This window comes from Phasianus colchicus, chromosome Z (genome assembly GCF_987193195.1).
Source record: "Phasianus colchicus chromosome Z, bPhaCol1.hap1.1, whole genome shotgun sequence".
Lineage (NCBI taxonomy): Eukaryota > Metazoa > Chordata > Aves > Galliformes > Phasianidae > Phasianus > Phasianus colchicus.
The window spans coordinates 73,692,959-73,714,730 of record NC_143476.1 but is presented as its reverse complement, the minus strand read 5'-3'; the positions used below and the strand labels follow the sequence as shown (position 1 = coordinate 73,714,730).

The 21,772-nt window shown below is 46.0% G+C and overlaps 1 long non-coding RNA gene across 1 annotated transcript; it reads left to right on the top strand.

The window, feature by feature from the left end:
* Positions 1-12,863: 12,863 nt before the first annotated feature.
* Positions 12,864-21,277, top strand: LOC149913081 (uncharacterized). The gene is made up of 4 exons (XR_016461544.1): positions 12,864-12,950; positions 16,027-16,108; positions 19,409-19,513; positions 21,054-21,277. It is a non-coding gene; the product is annotated as an uncharacterized LOC149913081 (long non-coding RNA).
* The last annotated feature ends 495 nt before the right edge of the window (positions 21,278-21,772 follow it).

Sequence of the window (21,772 nt, the reverse complement as noted above, 5' to 3'; positions counted from 1 at the left end):
ATGGTGTGAGATCCTGTCCCCGTGATTTGGTAGACAGGGCCTGATCCCAGTGTGCCTGGGCTCTGTCAGGCCTTGAGGTGCTGAAGGAGCAGCAGCAGGAGGAGACACCCCAACCTGATGCATGACTTGCTTCCCCACAGAAAGGGAAAGAAGGTGAGACCAGAGACCACTCCGACAGACAAAAAAAGGCGTGGAAGGGCAAACGCTGACTCAAACACCGTATCAGTGAAAGAAAAAAAGCCACATGGACATAATAAAATTATAGAATCATATTCAATATGCACACAGTCAGGCACATAGCAGACAGACTTGCTGGTAAGCCTGTTACGGGCTGCTGGGCTTTTCAAGGACCCAGGAAATGTGTATGATCTTGTTTCAAACAATTGCTTGTGGTTAGAATCTAAGACTATGAATAGCTGTAGAACATCTTAGGGTGCCACACAGGATGCCTGCCCCTCAGCAGCCTCCTGAGGTTTTAAGATTAAAATAAAGTTTAGGAACACAGCATCAAAACAGCTATTTTTTACAGCCCTGGCCAGCTTCTGTTTCATGAACATGTACTGAAAGCTGGCTAGAGCATGTCTTCATTGTTAATGCTATTTTCACTGCTCTGCAAGGAAGAAAAAATACCTGGTGTCTGGCCCTGGCCTACAGGATGGCAGGCACTACCAGGGGTCAGCAGCACCAGGTGTGCCCTGTGTTCAGCTCTGCATGCTGCCCACCAGCCCTGCCACAGAGCAAGGTAGCAGCTGGTGGGTGTTGCAGCTGGAACTTGCCTTCCGGCCCTCTCTTTTATTTTCATTTTGGAACAACATCAGAAATTGGACATAAAATAAAGCCCAAGTCAAACTGCAGTTTCTTTTCTGTCTTCAGTAATTAACAATAGAAAGATGAGTTTTCTGACGTCTGCTTAGTGTGAGGACACATATCTGTCCACACACCACCTGGCAGAGCAGAAAAACACTTGGGTTTTCCTGTATCACTAAAACAACATGCAACGAGCACAGATTATTATCCACACGGGGTAAAAACATCTGCTCTAACATTACTGATGGGGATAACATTCTCCCTCTGACTTTCAGGGACTGTCTGTCAGCACCCGGTGCGTGGTGGCCATGCCTGAGCAAGAGCAGTGCAGCTCTCACAGGGCATGTGCAGGGCTCCTTTCCTTTCTTGTATGAATCCTGTGCTTTTGTTCAGCAGGCTGCATGCTGTCCACTTTTATTTCATGGGTAATTCCCATAACTTGGTATCAGGGGCACTGGATCCTGGGATGAGAATTTCAACTTAATTCCCTTTCAGCACATGACTTTCCACTAATTACTTTCCTGAAATATAATAGTAGAGGCTTTTTTCCCTACTGCATAAGCAGATAACGTATTCCCTATTACATTTCAGAGGAAGACAGAAAGACCACTCATTAACCTGCTAAACCTTCTCTACTGCATTATCAGTCCTGACTAACAGTAAACTGCTCCCACACAGCCCTGTAACACAGGAAGGATGTGGAGCTGTTGGAGTAGATGAAGAGTCACAACGATGAACAGAAGGCAGGAACACCTCTCCTATGAAGAAAGGCTGAGGAAGCAGGGCTTGCTTTGCCTGAAGAAGACTCCAGTGGGGAACCTTACTGCAGCCATCCAGTACTTGAAGGGATCTTATAAGCAGGGTGGAGACCAACTTTTTACATAGCTTAATAGCAATAGGACAAGGGGCAATGGCTTTAAAGTAAAAGAGAGGATATTTAGGTTAGATGTTAGGAGATTATTTTCTCAGAGATCAGGCTGCCCAGAGAAGCTGTGAGTGCCCCATACCTGGAGATACTCAAGGCCAGGATCAAGGGATCCTGGGTAGCCTGAGCTGGTGGAAGACAACCAGTCCACAGCTGGGGGAACAGGCTGCCCAGAGAGGTTGTTGATGCCCCGTCCCTGGAAGTGTTCAAGGCCAGATTGGATGGGGCCCTGGGCCTGGTCTAGTATTAAATGGGGAGGTTGGTGGCCCTGCATGTGGCAGGGGGGTTGGAGATTCATGATCCTTGAGGTCCCTTCCAACCCTGGCCATTCTGTGATTCTGTGATTCTGGGTTGGAATTGAGTGAACTTCAAGGTCCCTTCCAAACGAAGCCATTCTATGATTCTATGAAATCCCTGACTTGGTGTGGAAGGCACCCGGCAACTGCTGCCAAAGCAAAGTGGAGAAGCCACAGAACTGCACTGTGGGGACTAACTGACAACAGGCTTTCTCTCTGCACTGAGCTACCTGGTGGTCCAGACCTTGTGAGCATGTTTCCATTGCCCTGTCAGAGCTAGGTGCGTAAGTGCTGGGCAAAAAGATGCTTTCCCCCTGTTCACTGCTTACACTTCAGAGGTAACTATGACCTTTCGGTGCTGAAATTCTGGGAAGTGAGTCCTGTTTCCTGAAAACACGGTCCAGTAATCAGAAGAACCACTCGCTGTGCCAGGGAAGGCAAGGACAAATTCTGCATTTGGATAACAAGCCACATGTAGGAGCGATGAGGAGAGACAAACCGCGGCAGAGGAAGGCTGCTGTGCCCGCTGGTTTCGATGACCACAGAGAGCTCAGCAGAGCTGCTTCGAAGTACGGGCAGAGGAAGCCCCGCTCCCGAGGCAGCGCGCTGCACTGCTGCTGCTGTCCGGAAGGTGCTGCTCCAGCCCAGCGAGCGCTTCACTTCACGGTGCCGAAGGGAACGGACACAGCACTGGGCAGGTTATTTCAGCCGCGACAACCCACGGCCCAGCAATGAAGGGCTCAGCTAAAATCTGGCTTTCTGCGGCTGTACTTCGCACGGAAATAAAAATATCAGAAATGTCATTTTTTGTCTTCTGGTCTCAGCAGGGCACGGCTCCGCGCAGGTGCTGCGGGTGACGCGTCCGTGCGGTGTGCGCTGAGTTAGATGGCCCCCTAACGCGTGCGTGCCGCAAACGCACCGCTCACTACCGCGTGCCCGGCCCGGCCCGTGCCGCCGACCGCTAGGGTGACCATGAGGGGCGAGTCCGCCTTCTTGGTTCTCTGACTGAGAACGTTCGGGGTCTGAAGAGACTTTCCTTGACTGTGCCTGCTGGCGTAGGGGAAATATAGTCTTCAAACGTTTGAACATTATGCATTGCTTTTGTATGTTACAGGCATACTGTGGTCACAAGAGCATCCTCCCACATTGCTGCCTTGCTGCATTGGAAGCCATCTAAAAAGGGGCTGGCTCAGAAACTGATCAGTCAGCAGCTATGCCAGCCAGCAAAGACAGTTGTTTGAGAAGGCTCTGGCAGTAGCCAGACCCACACCATAAGAAATCGGAGGGGAGGCTGAGGCATGCACAGGCAAGGGGGACAACCAGGAAGCTTTAGGCTACACGGAGAGAGCACAGGGAAGCAGGGTCATTAAGTGCAATAAGGTGTCCTCACAGCCTTCTCCTTTCCAAGCTAAATAAGCCCAGCTCCCTCAGCCTGTCTTCTTAGGAGAGGTATCCATCCCTCTGATCGTCTTACTAGCTCTTCTCTGGACCTTCTCCAACAGCTCCACGTCCTTCCTGTTCTGGGGGCCCTAGGCCTGGACCCAGTACTCCAGGTGGAGCCTTAAGAGGGCAGAGTAGAAAGGGACAGTCACCTCCTTGTCCCTGTTGGCCCCTCTTTTTCTGGTGGAACGCAGGATACATTGGCCTTCAGAGCTGCAAGAGCGCACTGCTGGCTCATATTCAGTTTTTCATCCTTCAGGACTCTCAGGTCCTTCTCTGCAGGGCTGCTCTCAAGAAGGAAGGAACACCATCCAGAGGCAGCAGGACAAATTTGAAAAGTGAGTTCACGAGACTCTAATGAGGTTCAACAAGATCATGTGCAAGGTGTTATGCTTGAGTTGGGGAAATTCTAGATATGTGTACAGACTGAGAGAAGACATAGAGAGCAGCCCTGCTGAGAATGACTTGGGGGTTCTGGTGGATGAAGAGCTGGACATGAGCCAGCAGTGTGTGTCTGCAGCCTTAAGAGCCAACAGTATCCTGTGCTGCATCAACAGAGTGGTGGACAGCAGGGAGAGGGAGGAGATTGTACCCTTCTACTCTGTCCTCATGAGGCCCCACCTGCAGTTCTGTGTTCAGGCCTGGGGCCCCCTGCACAAGAAAAATGGAAAGGCATTGGATTGGGTCCAGAGGAGGCCACAAAGATGATCAAAAGGCTGCAGCACCTCTCCTGCAAGAAAGACTAAGGAAGGCAGGCTTGTTTTGCTTGGAGTAGGGAAGGTTCCAGGGAGACTCATTGTGGCCTTTCAGTACTTTAGACAGTTTGATAGTGATAGGACAAGACGGAATGGCTTTAAACTAAAAGAAGGAAAAATTAGATTAGGTATCTGGGGGAAAATTTCCTGAGAGGGTGATGAGGTGCTGGCACAACTGCCCAAAGAAGCTGTGGGTGCCTCATCTCTGGGGTTGGTCAGAGCCAGGTTGGATGGGGCCATGGATAGGATGTACTGGTGGGAGGCAGCCCTGCCCACAGCAGGGGTTTGGAACTAGATGAACTTTGAGATTCCTTTCAACCCAAGTCATTCTATCATTATATGATATATAAAGGAGCAAAATTAGGTAATCTGGGGGAATATGAGGAGGACAAAGGAGTCCATAGAGCTGGCAGAGAACTCTGCTGATGGAAAGCAGGAGTGAGGTCTTACTGCCCAGCTGCTGAGGACAAAACAAGGCCAAATACTTTAATTCTTTACAAAAGCCAGTTCTGGAAAATAATCTGTTCATTTGTTTGCTCTTGTTGTTGCTCTTCAGTGAAGAAATCCCCTGTCTTCTTTTTCTATTATTTTTTTTTTTCTGAGTATTTTGCCTTGAGAGTATTCTGTCATTTCATCTTCCACAGGAAGAATTTTCCACTTGTAACGGCCTTGCTTGGCAGAAGGCTGCTGTTCAGCCTGGTCAATAGTTCAAGCTGTCCTACCGTGCAGAATCCACTTATCCATCACAGAGATCACATCCACAGTGATCTCTGCAGACAAGCATAAAGCCAGGCTGTTTTCCTGCTGCAGCATCACCCCATCAAGATGGGGGGATGCCTGAGAGCTGCTCTCCTGATCAGAACAAGAGCTTTTTGAACAAGAAGCGTGGGCTCGGAGTGCCTGCAGTGCATACGGTCACTTTGGCCACATTCAGCGTGAGCACAGGAGAACACTCTAAAGAGCTGAGCGCTATTATATCTCAGGAGAAGCCCTCACTCTGAAAGCAATTTAGATCCGAGAGACGTGTATTTTGACCTCACCTTTCCCACCCTCGCTGCTCTGTGCTCGGTCCGGCAGCAGGGGGCGGCAGAGGCGGGACGTGCCTTCTCCCCGGCGGGACGCAGCGAGGTGCTGAGCCCTGCCGGGCTGCGTGCACCTTCCGAGTACCGCTCCCTTCAGCTGCCTTTACGTGTGCTCACAGTCACATCCCAACCCCGCTTTTTTTTTTTTTTTTTCACCCTCCCCCCCCCCAAAAAAAAATCTCTATATATTATTGTTTATTATATATTATTCATTTCCAAGTGAAGAGCTGTTTTCTCTTGGCCAACATGTGGCAACAAGACTTTTTTAAAATTTAAGCTCTATGCCATCTGCTGAGCCACTTGCACATCTCCTGATCTTCTACCTTTACCTCTGTCTGTCTAAGCGTGGGAAAAATGTACATTCCCTTCAGGCCCTGTTCCCCCTTTTCCCACGCGGGCCCCATTCTGTTTCACCCACAGCACGCACTTTTGACGGCAGCTGCTGACGTTTTCTAAGTCTGTCTTTAATTATGGCTTTCAATATTCTCATTCCACTAATTTCCCAAACCATGGATCTGACTCCAGGAAGGCTGTGAGATAGGCGCCTAAAAGACGTACAATATATTGGCTTCATCTGCTCTATTGTCTGGTGCGTAGGGCTTTTTGTCAGTGCTCCAAGTGTGCCTGGGATGTGTTGAGAGATGCTGCTTAGGTGAGGGCAGAAAGAGCAAGCGAAAAAAATGCTTTGTGCTGCCAGTTCTCCCATCTTTGTAAAGAGAGATGGGCAGTGATGCTTTCCCACTGCTCCTTGCAATGGGAAAGATTCCATGTCTGTTTCCATATCCAAGCTCAGCATCACAATGTTCCACTTGCCTCTGATACCCCCTGGAGAATTACTCTTTATTGCTGAAAGACCTACTAGCTTGGGAGCCTACCTGAATTTCTGCATTTATTCATACAACGGGTAATCTGTCTGATGCATCCACCAGCGCTTCCAGGTGGGCTCACAGAGCCATGCAGAAAGTTTGTCTTACCCAGGTCTTGCCACTCAGCCAGAAGCAGGGAGTGCTGCAGCGCAGCATCACTGCCTGTGGCGGCCTGGGCAGGGGGCTGGCAGACAGACAGAACCATGGGAGGGGAAACACGTGACTTCAGGGATCTGCAGGGCGTGCTGCGGTCTCAGAGTGGGTCTCCTACCCCAATCCTTGTCCCCCTTGGCCATGGGAGTAGGGACATAGGCCGAACTAATACACAGTCAGTTGTTTTCAGGAATTCGGATGCAAATTCATTAGATTTCCAGGAACCCATTAGCATGCAGGCCCTCCCCCTTGCGTATGCATAGCGGGATGAAGGCTCATCATCATCCTCACAAAGGCTCATAGTCTTTCTCGCTGTAAACTTCTGACTCTGCAGGAGGGGCAACCCCCAATCCAGTTCTAGCCTGCCCTGAGGACATCTTGTCACCTCCCTGCCAGACATCCTCGTGCTGTTCTCAAACTCTTTATGTTTTCTATCCCCCTCATTGTCTCAGTCCAAGTGTCTGCAATCCCCATCCTTCTAACAACCTCTACATATTTGCTTCTGTAAACTATCTCAAACAATCTCTATCCCCACTTTCTGTGAAGCCCTTTCATTGTCTTTTACTGTGGGTTCCTTCTCTCATCCTTCACCACTGCATTCTGTTCTCCCTCTCTTTCCTCTCAGACAGGGGAGAAATCATCAAGAAATGTCACGGGAAGGAGTTTATGCAAGATATCGAAGCAAGGAAACATAATACAGAACATAGGAATCACTGTCTAGCATGCTGCTAAGAATCCCTTGCTACATTTCTTTTGCCACATGGCAGCTGCGTTGTGCACAAGGCTGGAGTCTACAAAAATGCTGCATCCCGAAGCAAATTCTGCAAAAAGGGATTCTCTTAAAAGCCTGGCCCTAAGAATGACTCATCATCATGCTTTTAAAAAAAATATTGCATTTTCCAAAATACTTATTGCATAGGTAAAGCTTATAAACCTGACTTTTGAAGGCTGCCAGACCCATTAGGGAAATAGCAGGAACTCCAAATATATTTCTGTTTATCTCCTTGCTTAAGAGACGTGTGCTCACTCCTGGACCTGTTCTCCCTCCCTATATTGGTAGTTCAGCATATGCCTGTCTGCTTGTCTGTCAGGGACAGACCAGCCCCACTGAGTCAGGCAGAGGCTGCGAATGTCTCTTACATAGCTAGCCCATGGATGGAGCCTTTGGACTAACATTAATTTCAGACTGGGGGAGAGAGCAGAACTGGCTGCAAATGTCTGGGTGACCTCCTCCTAAAACATCTTCCCTGAATAGCAGAGAAAACAGCTTCTCTCGTCATACTCCCTGCATCTAAGTTATCACAACCTGTCCCCAACAGCTCTGCCATTGCCTAGTTCTGCCAGGACTGTGACTCTTTATCTCAGCAACCTGCCTAAATTTGCCTGCAGCAAACAATTAGGAAAAGTCATCCAGCTCTGATTTATACAGTCACAGCAGTAATCATTGCCTGAAAGAGTGGGCAGCACTAAAAATACAAAAAAATGAACCATAGAAATGATTGCAAGGCATTGTATCTCACTTCAGGCACAAATCTCCAGCACAGTGAGCTTTTTCCTGGGAACCACTGCTGTGGCTATCCATTGTAAAGCATCCCATACCATACCTGTTTTCAACTTCATATGCCTCAGCTTCAACTAAGCCATCAATTCATTTTTGTACCAATCAAGGCTTTCTCTCTGAAGGGTGTCCATGTTCCTCTGAAGGAAGACAAAGATATCTTGTAAAGACCTATTCAATAAAAAAAGCCAGCTACCTCCTAATTACTGACCACTTCCCTTGTCAAACTCTGTTGAGTCAAGGGCAACATGGAAGACTTCACTTCTGCTTCCAGTGCCATCCTGGTGATGCCTCCCCTGCTGACTAGCTCTGAATTTCTCAGCTTAAACTGGAATTGACTGACAGTAGCAAGGAGGGGTAGGTTTCCAGCTGGACTAGCAGATGTGAAACCCACCAGGTCACAGACAGGGTCACAAAGTGAACACACAGCACACTGCATTAGCCTTTGATTTATAAATTTGATTTTATGATTGATTTCATGGCCATTAAATAAAGGAGTGAAAAATATTTCATATTTCTATTACATGTAGTGATGGGAGAGGTTCTACATTAATTTCACACAGCCTGTGGCCACATGGCATTTTTGGACCACATAGTAGCGAGTGAGCTACCAGGGTGTTGGAGGAGCTACTTTGGCACAGGGAGCATCACTCCCACCCAGCTGTGGCAGGAAAGCAGCAGAGCCCAAGGCTGTAGGGAAGGTTTTCATCTCAGCCTGAGCTCAGGGAAGCACAGACCATGCTTATGACCATCCTCCTCCTCAGGCACAGGCAGCAGGAACACGAGACATCATGGGGCATTGGGTATGAAGGATTTGACCAGTAAATAAGTCAGAAAACCTCCTGCTTGGTCTGAAATACATCCCTAATGGAATGGGTACAGAGGACAGTCACATCCTAATGACTGCCACCCACAGTATTTCCAGCTAGCACTTGGAAATCTCTGTGGAATGGTGTTTGAGCTCAGTGACAGTAGGGAAGATGGATTTGGCTCACCCAGTGACAAACCATGCTTGTCTGCCTTCAGTCCCTGCACCTGCCTAAAATGTATGCAGCACAGATTGTGAGCTGGGCAGAGAGCAACAGCACCAACATGAAGAGTTTATGAATTGTGCTAGACTGACACATTAACTGCCACAGACTTCAGAGATGCAAACTGCACTTGTCCTCCAGGACCAGAAGAAAGGCCCATCTGTGCTGGTGAGGCTCAGGAAAGCCCCCATTTCTTCAGAGCAGGACCAGAGCAAGTGCAGGGTGTCAGATGTGGAAAGATGCTTGCAGGCATAAGGGGCAGTCCAGGCAAGCTTAGAGCTTTTTGTGAGATGTGGCAGTGAACTGAACTATTTACAAAGCATCTCAGCAAAGAAAATGTCATGTGAGAATTAGGAAGTATCAGGTATAGAGCAGGTGTGAAAGTTTGCACATATTGAGTGAAAAGTGCAAACTCTAAGGAAAACTGAAATGGAGAATATAGGAGCTGCCTGAGACTATGAAAGCATCTTCTTTTTCATACCAGCACCTCTCTAGTTGCTGCTTCTTGAGTGAGAGAAGCTGCTGCATTTTCTCAAAGGGAAGCGGAGCTTTACAGACTAGAGAAAGGTGCAGGGTGATAGAGTCTGCACTGTGGGTAACCTTCACTAATCCACCACCATGTCATGCACTTACATTTAACAAGGGTCCTTGCAAACATGCTGATTAACTTGATAGGGATAACAGCAATGCTCATAAGGCCAATTGTCAGCTCCCCTGTTGCCTGCCCCACGGCTGGGTGAATGCCTCCTTTATATGTGTCCATGAACTGCAGCAGTCCAGGAATAACTTTGCAGACAGTTCTGCTGCAGGATGCAGTGATCTCAAGGAAAGGCTGATGCAGATGGCAACTGCCTCTGCAATGGAAGCTCAGCCTACTTCTGCCTGAATGCCTCCATTAAAGGCTGGAGGGCTTGGATAATGTCACGTAAAGTGTGCAGACAGCAGTCACTTCCAGGAAAACCCTAAGTGCAGTGATGGAGAAGGGCCTTCCAGGATGAAAGAGATATTTGCTATCATTTTAGTGGAAAATCTCTACCTTAGATGCATGACCACTAGATCTCCTAAATTCTTTTTTAAAATCTGGTTCACACACTGAGATAAAAATGAAAAAAATGGTCAAGGAGTTGCCATGAGATAATTCTGGTTGCTGTACTGAGGCTTTCTAGTTCCTGATGCCCAGATAAGTTACACTCTACTGCAGTATGTCCAGTAGATAGAGGCTTTTCACAGAGCTGCAACTAAAGATTCTCTCATGACAACTATGCTATAACTCTCCAAATAAAAAGTAATTTCAAGTATCTGCTTACAATCACAAATATTTTGCAGTCCTTTTAATTTTCCAGCACCCGGCTAAAGCCTTTTTAATTTTTATTTTATGGTTTTTGGTGCTCAGGGTTTTACCCTTATTATAACCACTTAGTGGTCATCAATAAATGCCATTATTTTTGTATTTAAAACAGGATAATCTCTGCAGTGGAAAGAATGGTTTTCTCTCTTACTTACAGTGATAACTGTCTCTGAAAAGAATTCAAAATGTACAATGTTTTCACCTTTCAGCAGAGCAAAAGAAGAGGGGGTCCTCTCAAGGGAGTCAGACTCCTCTCCACCACGTTCATTGCTTTTCATATGCTCAGAATGGAAAATAAAGTTCCCTCCCAAAAAAAGGTTTTTAATGTAACTCAGTGAAATATTTGTTAAATAACATTTCCTTTTTTTTTTTTTTTTCATTGCTGCATGATGATTCTGTTCAGCTGTGTTTTTTCTTAAACAGTCTTGAGTCACCAGAGAAAAATAGAAGTTAAATTCTACTGTTATTGTGTGCTAAAAAAGTTGTCTTCCCACTGCAAAAAGGTCAGAACATACACTAAAAAAGCAGTGATGTGTATAAAAAGAGGTGTTCAACACCAGACAACAGCAATTATTTAAATGAGCACAGATCATTGATGATCATAATCAAATGTGTAAAGTGATTCACCTTTCATGTCCGTGTAAAACAAGAACTTCTCTATAAAATTGCAGAATTATTTACAGTGATGTTACCAATGTATTGGGCTTACATGTCAAGGTTTTGGTATCAGGAAGGCTGCAGTTGTAGCCTCTGCAAGCCAAACCCTGCAGTGCCCCATGGCAGATCAGTGCCAGCTCTAGCTGCTTCAAAAGGGAACTCCTGCTGAGCAAAGCTCAGCTGTGAGAGAGGTTAGGTGCACCACTGGCAGGGAGAACCTGCTGCACAACAGCAGCAGGGAAAGAGGAGTGAGAAGTGTGAGAGAAGCCCCAGGGTAGTGCAGGAGGACAGGAGCTGCTCCGGATATACAGCAGAAGCTCCCTGCAGCTCAGGAGAGTCCCACGAAGTAGCAGGCCATCCCCTACAGCCCACTGGGACCATGCAGAGCAGATCTCCTGTGCAGCCACAGAGGACCCCATGGCGCAGCAGTGGCTGAAGCCTCGAGGAGGCATAGCCCATGGAGAGCCTCCTTAGATCTGAGAGCACCGAGGCCCAATAATTTATGTTCTAAGCTAGAAGAGATTCTTTATCAAACCTGCCAAAGACTGTAGAAGTCTTCACATATTAAAATATACTGAATTACTCAGTGCTTTCAAAGTAACAACTGTAGTTTGTTCATAGTGATCTGTATATATATATGAAAATCTGGAATCATAGAATAATCATCAAAATGATTGAAACTGGGAAACTTTTGTTTGAAGTGAGATTTTAAAAGTTCAGCCTGTTAGGGCCCATGCTTGTTTTACTAGCACTGTCATGACTAGCTGGTTTCTGATCATGGAAATAAATGTATAATTCACAGAATGGCCTGGGTTGAAAAGAACAACAATGATCATTGAGTTTCAACTCCCCCTCACCCCCCCACTATGTGTAGGGTCACCAACCACTAGACCAGGCTGCCCAGAGCCACATCCAGCCTGGCCTTGAATGTCTCCAGGGATGATTATTCTGACATGATAATAGTAATAATTCTGTGGCCTCAGCCAGGGCTAGAAGAGGGAGAAACCAGAATGAGTAGGGACAGCAATGTCAATGGCCTTGTCAGTAAGACAGAGACTGGGCTGGGGCTGGGGGTGGCTGTGGGGCTGCCTTCCTGCCCTCCTGCAACACAGGTGTCCTGGAAGCCCTGCTGCTGGTGGATGTCTCGGATGTACAGGGCTGCAGTGATGGTGTTGAGCCCCTGCACAAACACCACCTTTGATGAACACCCACAGTACCTGTAATAAGGCTGCCTTGTTGAGCCCTTATGTACAGAGGGAGCTTGTGACAGTGCACTGTCCGGCAAACACCTCCCACCACTCATTGCTGACATTCTTGATGTCATCTTGGAGCCACTGGAACCAGGGTTTGAGGTCTTTTGTATGTTCTTAGAAAAAGGCAGCCTAGACCATGGGTAGGAAGTTGTGCTTATGAGCCATAATGAGCACCAGTTCTGCAGACCCTTGTGCATCCTGCAGGCCGTAACCTAAGTGTTCTGTGGGATGCGGGACAGAGCACTCGAGGTAATCATCATCCAACCTCACCAAGTGTTGTATGGTCTTTATCTGTTGCCCACATACGGCACAACTTGGCTTCTTCTTTGCCCACCAGAGTGCAAAGCCATAGCAGAGCTGATGGAAACAAGGGGTCATGTAAGTGACATCATCTTGCCAATAGATGGGGCAGGTCCAGTCTGATGCCAAGTCCCAGTCTGTGCAGTGGGCTGGGGAGAGCTGAGGTCGGGAAGATGCTTCCCTCACTGGTGGTGCCGCCATCATCAGATGTTACAAATTGTAAAAGAGAGGCCTTGGTCACTTGCTGCTCCCGTGGCAGGCAGCAGCAATGCCCCAGCCTTTAATTCCCACCAGCTGCCCTGGGCTGTGTCCCTGTAACACTCACCTCTGCTGCTGCGAGCATACCCTGCAGTGTCCCAGCTGCGTGAGCCCGGCAGGGCGGGGGATACACTGGAGGTGCTGTGGAATGAGCACCAAAAACTGCTGCCAGCAATGCCACAGCACAACCAAGGCCTGGTTCAGTGATCCAAGTCTTGCAGGTATGCTCAGTTTAGCAGGGTCACAGCCATCTGTGCTGACATCACAGTTCCTTGGTCAGTGACCTCACCAATCATGGATGCATGTATTAGGGCACCAGCCTGGGCCTCCATCAGCCTTTATTTTCCATTTAATGGTGATATATTTGGGAAAATAAAAATTGCACCAGTTTATTATCTCCAATAATAAGCCATCTTCCATGAATTGTTCATACATTTTGAAACTTAGAGAAGCGTATTTTTTACTCTTCTGGTTGGATGCAATAGAAATTGGTGGCAATCTCTTTACCAGAGTTGCATTTTATACCAACTGCTTGTATCATAGCAGATTGTTTGTTTATACTTTCCTGTGCAACCTAATCTACAGGACTTAGCAGGAGGTTGAACTAGATGATCCCCAGAGGTCCCTCTCAACCCCAGTTCTGTGTGGCTCTGTGATTCTATAAAAGCAGCCCACAGTGGGGCAGAATGGGTGGGGGAGCTGCTGCCTCTGAGGCCCTGTGCTGGAGTACTGCAGTCATGAATGGCAGGCCCTGTGGCACAGAGCCATGTTGGAGCAGTGCTTGTAGAGCTGCAGCCTGTGGGAAGTCCTTGCAGGATCTGGTCAGAAAGGACAGCATCCTGTGGGAGGGACAGAGCCCATGCGAGCAGGGGCAGGGAATGGCCAGGAAGGGCCAGCAGGGACTGACAGCAGCCATGATTGCCCATTCCTCTGCACTGCTGGTGTGGAAGAGGTAGAAGAGTATGGGGAGAAGATGCCTGTAATTTGCTTTCTGTTCTCACTAGTCTAGTGTTACTATTTGGCAGTTAAATGTTGTGCCAGGCTAGGTGGCCCTCGATACGTACAGGTACCAGAAGCTAGTCTTCCCAATGTGCAGGACTCTGCATTTCTCATTGAACTGCACAAGATTACTGTCAGCTTGGTTCTCTAGCTTGTTGAGGTCTCTCTGGATGGCAGCACAACCCTCCCTGTCTGTGTCATCTGCAAAAGCTGAGGGTAGAACCCTGTTACAAAATCCAGAACATTAATGAAACCATTGAACAGTCTGGGCCCAGTATTGACATGTGGGATGCAGCACTAGTTACTGGCATCCAATTAGACTTTGCACCAGTGACCACTACCCTCTGAGCTCAGCTGCTAAGTCAGTTTTTAACCCATGTCACTGTGCACCCCTCAAGCCCACAGTTCATTATCTTGTCTATGAAGACACTATGGGGCACAGTGTCAAAGGCCTTACAGAAGTGTGGTAAAAAGAACACCAAAAAGAATAAGGGAATGTCACCATGATATCCGAAACTGTGGTAAATGAGCCAAACTCAATGCTTGGGTCCCTTCTTCGACCCCTTCCTCACATCCTTCTGCATAAACTGCCGCATCTGTTGTCTGCTTCTGTTAGCTGTGTGCCAGACCAGACTCTTATACTCCTTTCCCAGACAGCATCTGAAGGAATGCTTGACCCTCCCTAATCAATGGGTTGCTATAGTAAAGGCTCCGTGTACAAGGGCAGATAATTACACATAAGATGTTAGAGCTTCCCCATGCCCACACATTTGTGGTACCCTGCACTCTGTTCTTCCTAAAAGCAGTGGGCACTCTCACATTTCTAATAAGGGTTGCCAGGCATTCTCCCAGTGCTCCTGAACCATGTCCACAGAAGGCCCTGAAGTTTCTCAGAAGAAAGATTGATGTGCTAACTGCAGCATCTGTTCACTGCTTCTGAGAGTTGCACTGTCAATTTTGTCATTTGTATCTTCTCCCCGTGCCTTGCTAAGTATAGAGTGTGAGAGAGCACTGTGGTGGGCACCTGATAGCCAGCCAAGGTCAAATAACCACACCAGTTCACAGTGTTTTGTTTCCAAAAAGTGAATGTTGTTGCATGTGGAGAGAAGACCAAAGCATGTAAGACAGAGGATGTGTTATTTGCTCATAATATGGTAGTAGCTTAAGAGTTAACCAAAAATCCTTCTTCATTCAAAGGCTGAAGATTACTCTTGCCTTTCTATTTATATGCATTGAGATCTGTTGTGTCTCCACTGTATCTTTATTTAAAATTTAGGAAAACAGGTGTGTGTAGAAGAGAAAGAGGATTAAAAGCTCAGTTCTGAGGAAGAAGCATCATCAGAGCCTGTAGAAAAAACAGAGGGGGACAGAGGAAGACCAATCTAGATGGGTTTTAAGTGATCAGAGTTAGTTGTGCTAGGTTTGAGAGGGGGAAGTGAAGAAGGAATCCATGTTGTTCTTACTCCTGTATCTATTCAGTCTTTCACAATTCCTACCCTGCCGGTGACATTTGATACCAGGTTTGCAGCTATCCAGACAAGGTACTGTAATCACATAAAAGAATGGAAGATATTGATGGTCTGATATTGCATCTCTGATCAACAGAAGCAACCATGTCAGTATTTTCTTTTCAGTGGCCAGCTTGGTGTATCAACTTGCCTCTGTCATACAACATAGAATAAATTTTCTGCCTGGACCACTTGCATCAAAACATTATCTGCAGACATCTCCCTGTCCTTCTTGAACTCAAAGAAAACTCACTTTAGGGTCTTCAAAGATTATTCTTTTACCCAATAGAAGTGTTTTGCATGATCTGTCAGTTGTGAGGATGCTGAGCACATTTTAAATCCACTGCACAAATAAAGCCTAGTCTTATCAGACACCATTGGGCAGTACTCAGTTCTGCCTCATTCCTCAGTCCATGTGGAAACAAGGCTATCTGTGTGATGTGGAAACCTCAGGTGAGATTTCCTGCTCCTCATTAGCATGTTTGTGTTCCTGCTAGATAACCAGAGACTTCCCTTTGGGCAAAGCTTTCTTGTCTTGCCAACTCAGACAGGACTTCTGATTATAGGCAAAATTTACTTTTTAAGTCTGTGAATGGTAAGAGAATGAATCATTGCAGCTGGGAGGCTTGTCAGTTGGTGTTTACAAAAATTAATCTCTAGGAAAAAGAAATCTCTACAAGAAAAATAAAGCACTTTGAAATAAAAGGGTAAAATAAAAGTTTTCCACCTACACAGATATCATACTGAGTGTTTTTCTTTCTTTCTTTTTTTTTTTTTTTGGGTCAATCAGAGCTTTGAATAGCTGCATGCAGTTCCAAGAAATAGAGGTCAGATTACATAACTGGTGATTCTGCAGTCCTCGAAGTCTGCATGTAAGTAAATGAGGAGGGAGCTGGGGATTTGGGCTCTTCTCAGCTGAATGACTGAGTTTGTAACAGGAAGGGACTCCTGGCTCCACTTTCTGTATCTAAAACACTTCAGTCACCAGGGCTGACAGGTTCCTTCCCATGAGATCATATCACTGGCTTTCGCCAGTGGATTCACACTTTATCTACTTCATATACGACACGCTAATGACAGCCCACCTTTAAAACAGGCATTTATGAGTCACCTGCCATTCAGCTGCGCTCTCCAAAGCCACACTTTGAAGACATAAGACATGGCCTTGAAGAAATGCCCTTAAAATCTCTGAATCATTTCCCCTGGTGCTATCACTCTTGAGCAGTCTGAAAATGCTGCAGATTTCTGGAGCAGTGCAGCTTGATTTAAACAAAGTAACCGTACCTCTCTCTGGCTCAGGATGGTTTTATTTCCTTTGGGCTGATAACTTTGAAGAACAAGGCAGGTCTGAGGGCAGTATGCCCAGCATGCTTTGATGCAGCCTGCTAAGCTGGAAAATCTCACATGTTTTCCTGTTGTAGGAGCTGTTAAAAACTGGAGATGTCATTGGAAAAATGAAAAAGAAAAAAAAAAAACAAAGAAAGAAAAAAACCTGCTCACATGTCTGCAAACACACAATTTCATACCATCATTCTGTGAAATACTCCTTTACCTTCCAGCTTGTTTTCACATGGTGACATGACAAAGCACACGTTTTCAGTACTGGGAGGAAGAATTTCATGAATGAATTCACTGCTGCCAGCTTCCTGAAAGCATGCTTTAATCAATTCTCCACAGCAGGCATTTAAAACTCTCCATGCTTCTAATGAGGCTTGCATAGTTTCAAATGGAAGAGAACTGTAAAAAAAAAAAAAAAACCAAACACCTTTTTAAGTATGTAGCTCTTTCCACACATACCCCTTGAGTTTTGCATAGCCAGATTGTGCTTTGAATTGATGAGATTAGGATAGGATCAGGTGGCACTGCATTAATGCAATGTGATGCTGGTTGTGCTGGAGATGATTCATTAGAGGCAATGAGTTAACATTATAATACTGACTCTTCAGTTCCTGCTGTTTTCATTAAGAGACCAAATTTCACAAGGCACACATGATTTGAGTTATAAGACAGATAGATTAAATCTGCACAGGGACTCCAAGAAGACCAGCACTCTGCTTACATCCCACTTAAGCTGTGCTTTGAACAGCTTGGTAGTCTGTATTGATTTAGGGGAAGAATCTTAGCCATTTTTTATATTAATCAGAAATAAAGCCACTGTGCATATGGTGCATTACAGAGTCCTTGACATAGCACTGATTCAATCCCCTAAACCTTAGAACAGTGTGACTAAGCCGTCAGCTACAGCTCCTTTATCTGTTCCTGGCATTCTACAGGATGCAGACTAAGCCAAAGATATCAAGCTTTTGCTGAACGTAGAGAAAAATGAACATGCCAAGTCAAAAGACCTGCTTGGTTATTGTTTTACTGCATTTAATCACACAGAAGCGTGGAAACTAAGACTAAGCACTAGCTTTGATTTTTCTTCCCCTTCTCCCTCCCCTCTTCCTCAGAATTTCAAGTTGCAGATAAAATGATCACTTTTTCTATTCTTGCTTTCATACATGTATGTTCTCCATGTGACAGAATGAAAATCCTAGGATTGAGGTGCAACACTTCTACAAGAAGTCAAGTCGGAGATTATTGTTGAAAAAGAGTTTCTGAGTTTGGGCAACAGGCAGTGGTCCAGAAGGCCAATGGTAAAAACTTGGGAATTAACTTTTCCTCACTCCAGAAGAAAGCAGGGTCTGTCCAGCAGTGCCAAGTGGCCTGGACATGAGTGACCCAGGACTGTGCTCTGCTAGATAAAACTCATGATCTTAGACTGGAGAGGAATGAGGCAAGGGTACTGTAATTCTGCATAGGCAGAACGCCCACTGTTTTGGTGGCCATTCATATGCACTCCTGAGAGCACGCATGAGCCTGGGACAGGCTAATGATGCTATCTGTGCTTGTCTTGACCTGCTAGTACTGATATTTATGTAATCATACATTACTGATAGAAAGCAGAAAAGTGAACACAAACTTATTTTTCATCCTTACAATAACGTCATTTCATAAGCCTCCCTTGGTGTGTCAAGATACACGCACCTGCTCAGAAGATAGATGTAAGGAACGAGGTGGGAGGTGAGAGCAGATTCTTCACATGGTTTGGCATTAACATGTCCCTGATGTACCAGGGGACTCAGGTAGCAGGAATAGCATGTGACGCACAGACATCCTGTGCTGTTGCACTTCCCCGCTGCAGGTTGCATATTCACTCTACAGATGCTATGTGTCACACAAGGGAGGGAGGGGATTTGTTAAGGCTGTATCTTCCGGAGGCTGACTGTCAGTGTGGTATCCCTACCGTTTGCTTCCCTCACTTATTGAGATGTACTCTTCAAGGCATTTTTACCCTAAAAGAGTTCACTTGCTGCTTGGGCTGGGTACAGAGTAGATGCTGAGCATGGGGTGGTTTCTTGGAACAATGTGGCCTTAAGACATGCTGCCTGCTTGCTAGTTTATGCAGCTGTGCTGTGACACAGGCAGACAGATGTCACAGCACCCATTGCCCGTGGAACAGCACCTGTGCCAGCCTATCTACAGCTCACTGCACATGCACTCAGAGTGTCTGTTCAATGGTCCATGCTGCACAGTTTGCATCTCAGTACATGGATTCTGATCTAGGTCAGCAAGCTTGCTTATTAGGGATATTGCTGGCAGAAAGACTATGGGGTGAGCTGCCTTACATTCACTGGTTTTCTACATTCCTACAGGAAAGTAGGTCTCTTTTTTTTTTTCCCACTCTTCTTTTTTTCTCCAGTGCAGGAGAAGGAATCCTTTCAAACACAGATGGAATTTCCCAAGGAGTGCCTTGCTTTGTGTCAGGTGTTTTCCTGCAGTGTGAATCATGAGTGTCCTTGAGACCTGGTAGCGTGCTCTCTGTCATCTTGGCAGTTCCCTGCTCATTTCAGCAGTTGAGAACAGCATGCTATTTTCATTACTGCGTCTAATTAAATTCTGGGAGGATGTCCAGCGCTAGCATTGAGGCGCCCAGCCGTAATTTGGATAGTAGCACATGGTTTCCCATGCTGTAAGGGAACCCTGGCTGCAGAGGAAATCCCATTTGTTGGGAAGAGCACTCCATGAGATAAGGCAAAATTGTCAGCCTTTCCAGGGGATAGAAACAGACAGTTTGAGAATCAGCACTCTTCTTCCACTTCTCCATGCCTTTTAGACCTCTTCTCTTGCAGTAGTAACAGAGACTCCTGCCAGAACCTGCTGCCCATCTTAAAGGCCAGCCAGCATTCTGGGCCTCCTCCTTGTTGCAAGCTCCTGTCATCTCTGCAATTACTCAGGTAATCCCGTTTTATGTTTGTGCCTATGTGAAATTAATTGTACAGACCCTAAGAACCAGCCACCTTTCCATAATAAAAAGTGCACCAATGTTTCTCACTCAAACACATTCTGAATTGTTAATTTCTCTTCAAAGTCTATGCAAGAAGAAGTAGTATCAATCAAGGTACCAGAATCAGGGGTTCTTCCATGATCAAAAACATATAACCTTAGATTTAACAAGTGTCCTAACCTTAGATTTAACAAGTGTCCTTGCTCTTAGTGGTAAAATCTGCCTGGCATGGGCACTGCTCTGCCCTATCCCTTTTCCAGGCAAATGTAAATTGACCTAATTCAATGAGAAGATGTTTTTACATCCACCAATCCATCTGAGAATATGGGTCTGAGCCCATGTTTAATATCTTTCTAAGTGGACCACCATCTTTTTCTGCACTTAGAACCAGCCTTGACAAGTTTTGACACTGCCAGGCCTCTTTGAGCCACTCTGCTAGTTAGATCTGAGCTGTATTTCCTTGATTTTTTTCCTTTCTCTTGTGCTAATATGTCTCAATCTGACATGACAAGCTCAGGTTTTCTCTGCCTTATTTTTCTGTTCTGATTGCATTTCCGTAGGCAATAGTGAAAGCTGCTGGGTGCTGAAACCATAAATGAAAGTTGCTATCCTTGTACTGATGAACGAGTCAATGAGTGGCAGAGAGCCTGTGCATGTGTTTAGTGAACTATTGCACTTTGTGGTGTACTACAGACATGTGGATAACGTCCATGTGAACACAATGACACCAAACTGGGCACTGTGATGGCATGTCTTTTTATGGTGGACTGGCTTTTATATTCTCTAAGAAGCATTATTTCAGCAGTTTGAGGTGTTGTCTGCCCCATTTCAACTGTCAAGATAGGAGAAAATGCACCCAGTCAAGTATTGTTTCAGTGCATATCCTCATATCTTTGCACAGTTCTATCTTCAGTGACACTGTAATCTGTGGTATTGGGCTTTTCATTGACAAAGCTGAATCATGAGCAATGTTCCCTGTGGGTGACTGCACTGTGGAGGAGATGCTTCACCCAGTGGCATGGCAGGCAGGTCAGGAGTCCCAGATGCTCCAGATCTTCCCCATCCAGAGACACCAAAGAGAACCTTACGCCTCCTGGTAGCTCAGAGCTCATGGTCTGAGGGGAGAATGGGGCCAAAGTACTTCTCATGTGGTGCAGGGATTTGTTTCTAACACAGTATAATAGTTAACTTTTATGATAAAAAATAGTTGATCATGACCCACTGATGAAGGCTGAAAATTCAGATTCCCAGAGCAGTTTTGGACCCTTCTAAAGCAGGGATGCTTAGACTAGGTTGTGCAGGACCATAGAGACAAACACTTACTTCTGGATGATATTAACCATGAAGGAACAGGAGACCCACGATGTTTCTGGAAGATTCAGTGCCAGGAGGAAAATGAGTTGGACTGTTAATGTGTCTATTTACCTATATGACTATAAGTATTCACCTGAAATAACAGAATATGATAGACGTGAATTGCCCTGTTCTAGGTACAGAAATACATCCTTTGCAGAGCATGCCTAATGAAGTGGAAGGTGCAAGAGTGAAGGTGAAGACATATCAAATACAAAGAAGGAAACCTCATGGGAGCATGGATAAAGAAACAATGGAACGCCACAGCCTAAATAAAAGGACTCCTGCGTGCAGCAAGTAACATGAGAGTGCAGGGAGTTACTCAGAGTAAAGGTGGGATAAGTGATGAGATGTGATAAATATGACAAATTGCCATTCAAATGCAGTTGACAAATGATTCAGTTCTTCAGTGCTGTGGGAGAATTGGAGTTGGAGAAGGTGCAGATTGAGGTGGCAGCCTCCTCCAGCTCTGCCACCTCTCCTAGCTCCTTCTCTCCTCCCAGTAACAAGGGAGTTGTTACAGATCACCTGCTGAGTGAGGAAATAAAACCCTTTATGAGGTCCTGACAAGAAAAGAAGTGAAAACTGGAAGTACATGTTTGCAGAAGATAGAAAAATGAATTTACTGCTAACACAGCCAAACAAAAGCTCTTTGCACTGTGCCCTGCAGGACAGTCTTGCTGATATAAGTCATAAACACTGGACTCTCCAAGAGATAATGAACCACAAATGTCATGATAACTCACTGCTTGAAATGTACATTTGCACAGGCAGAGCCTGCAGGCGTCTGTGCCTCCCTCACATTGTCATTGGGTCTCCATTCCTTTCTGTTGCCACAAAATAAATCCCATTTCAA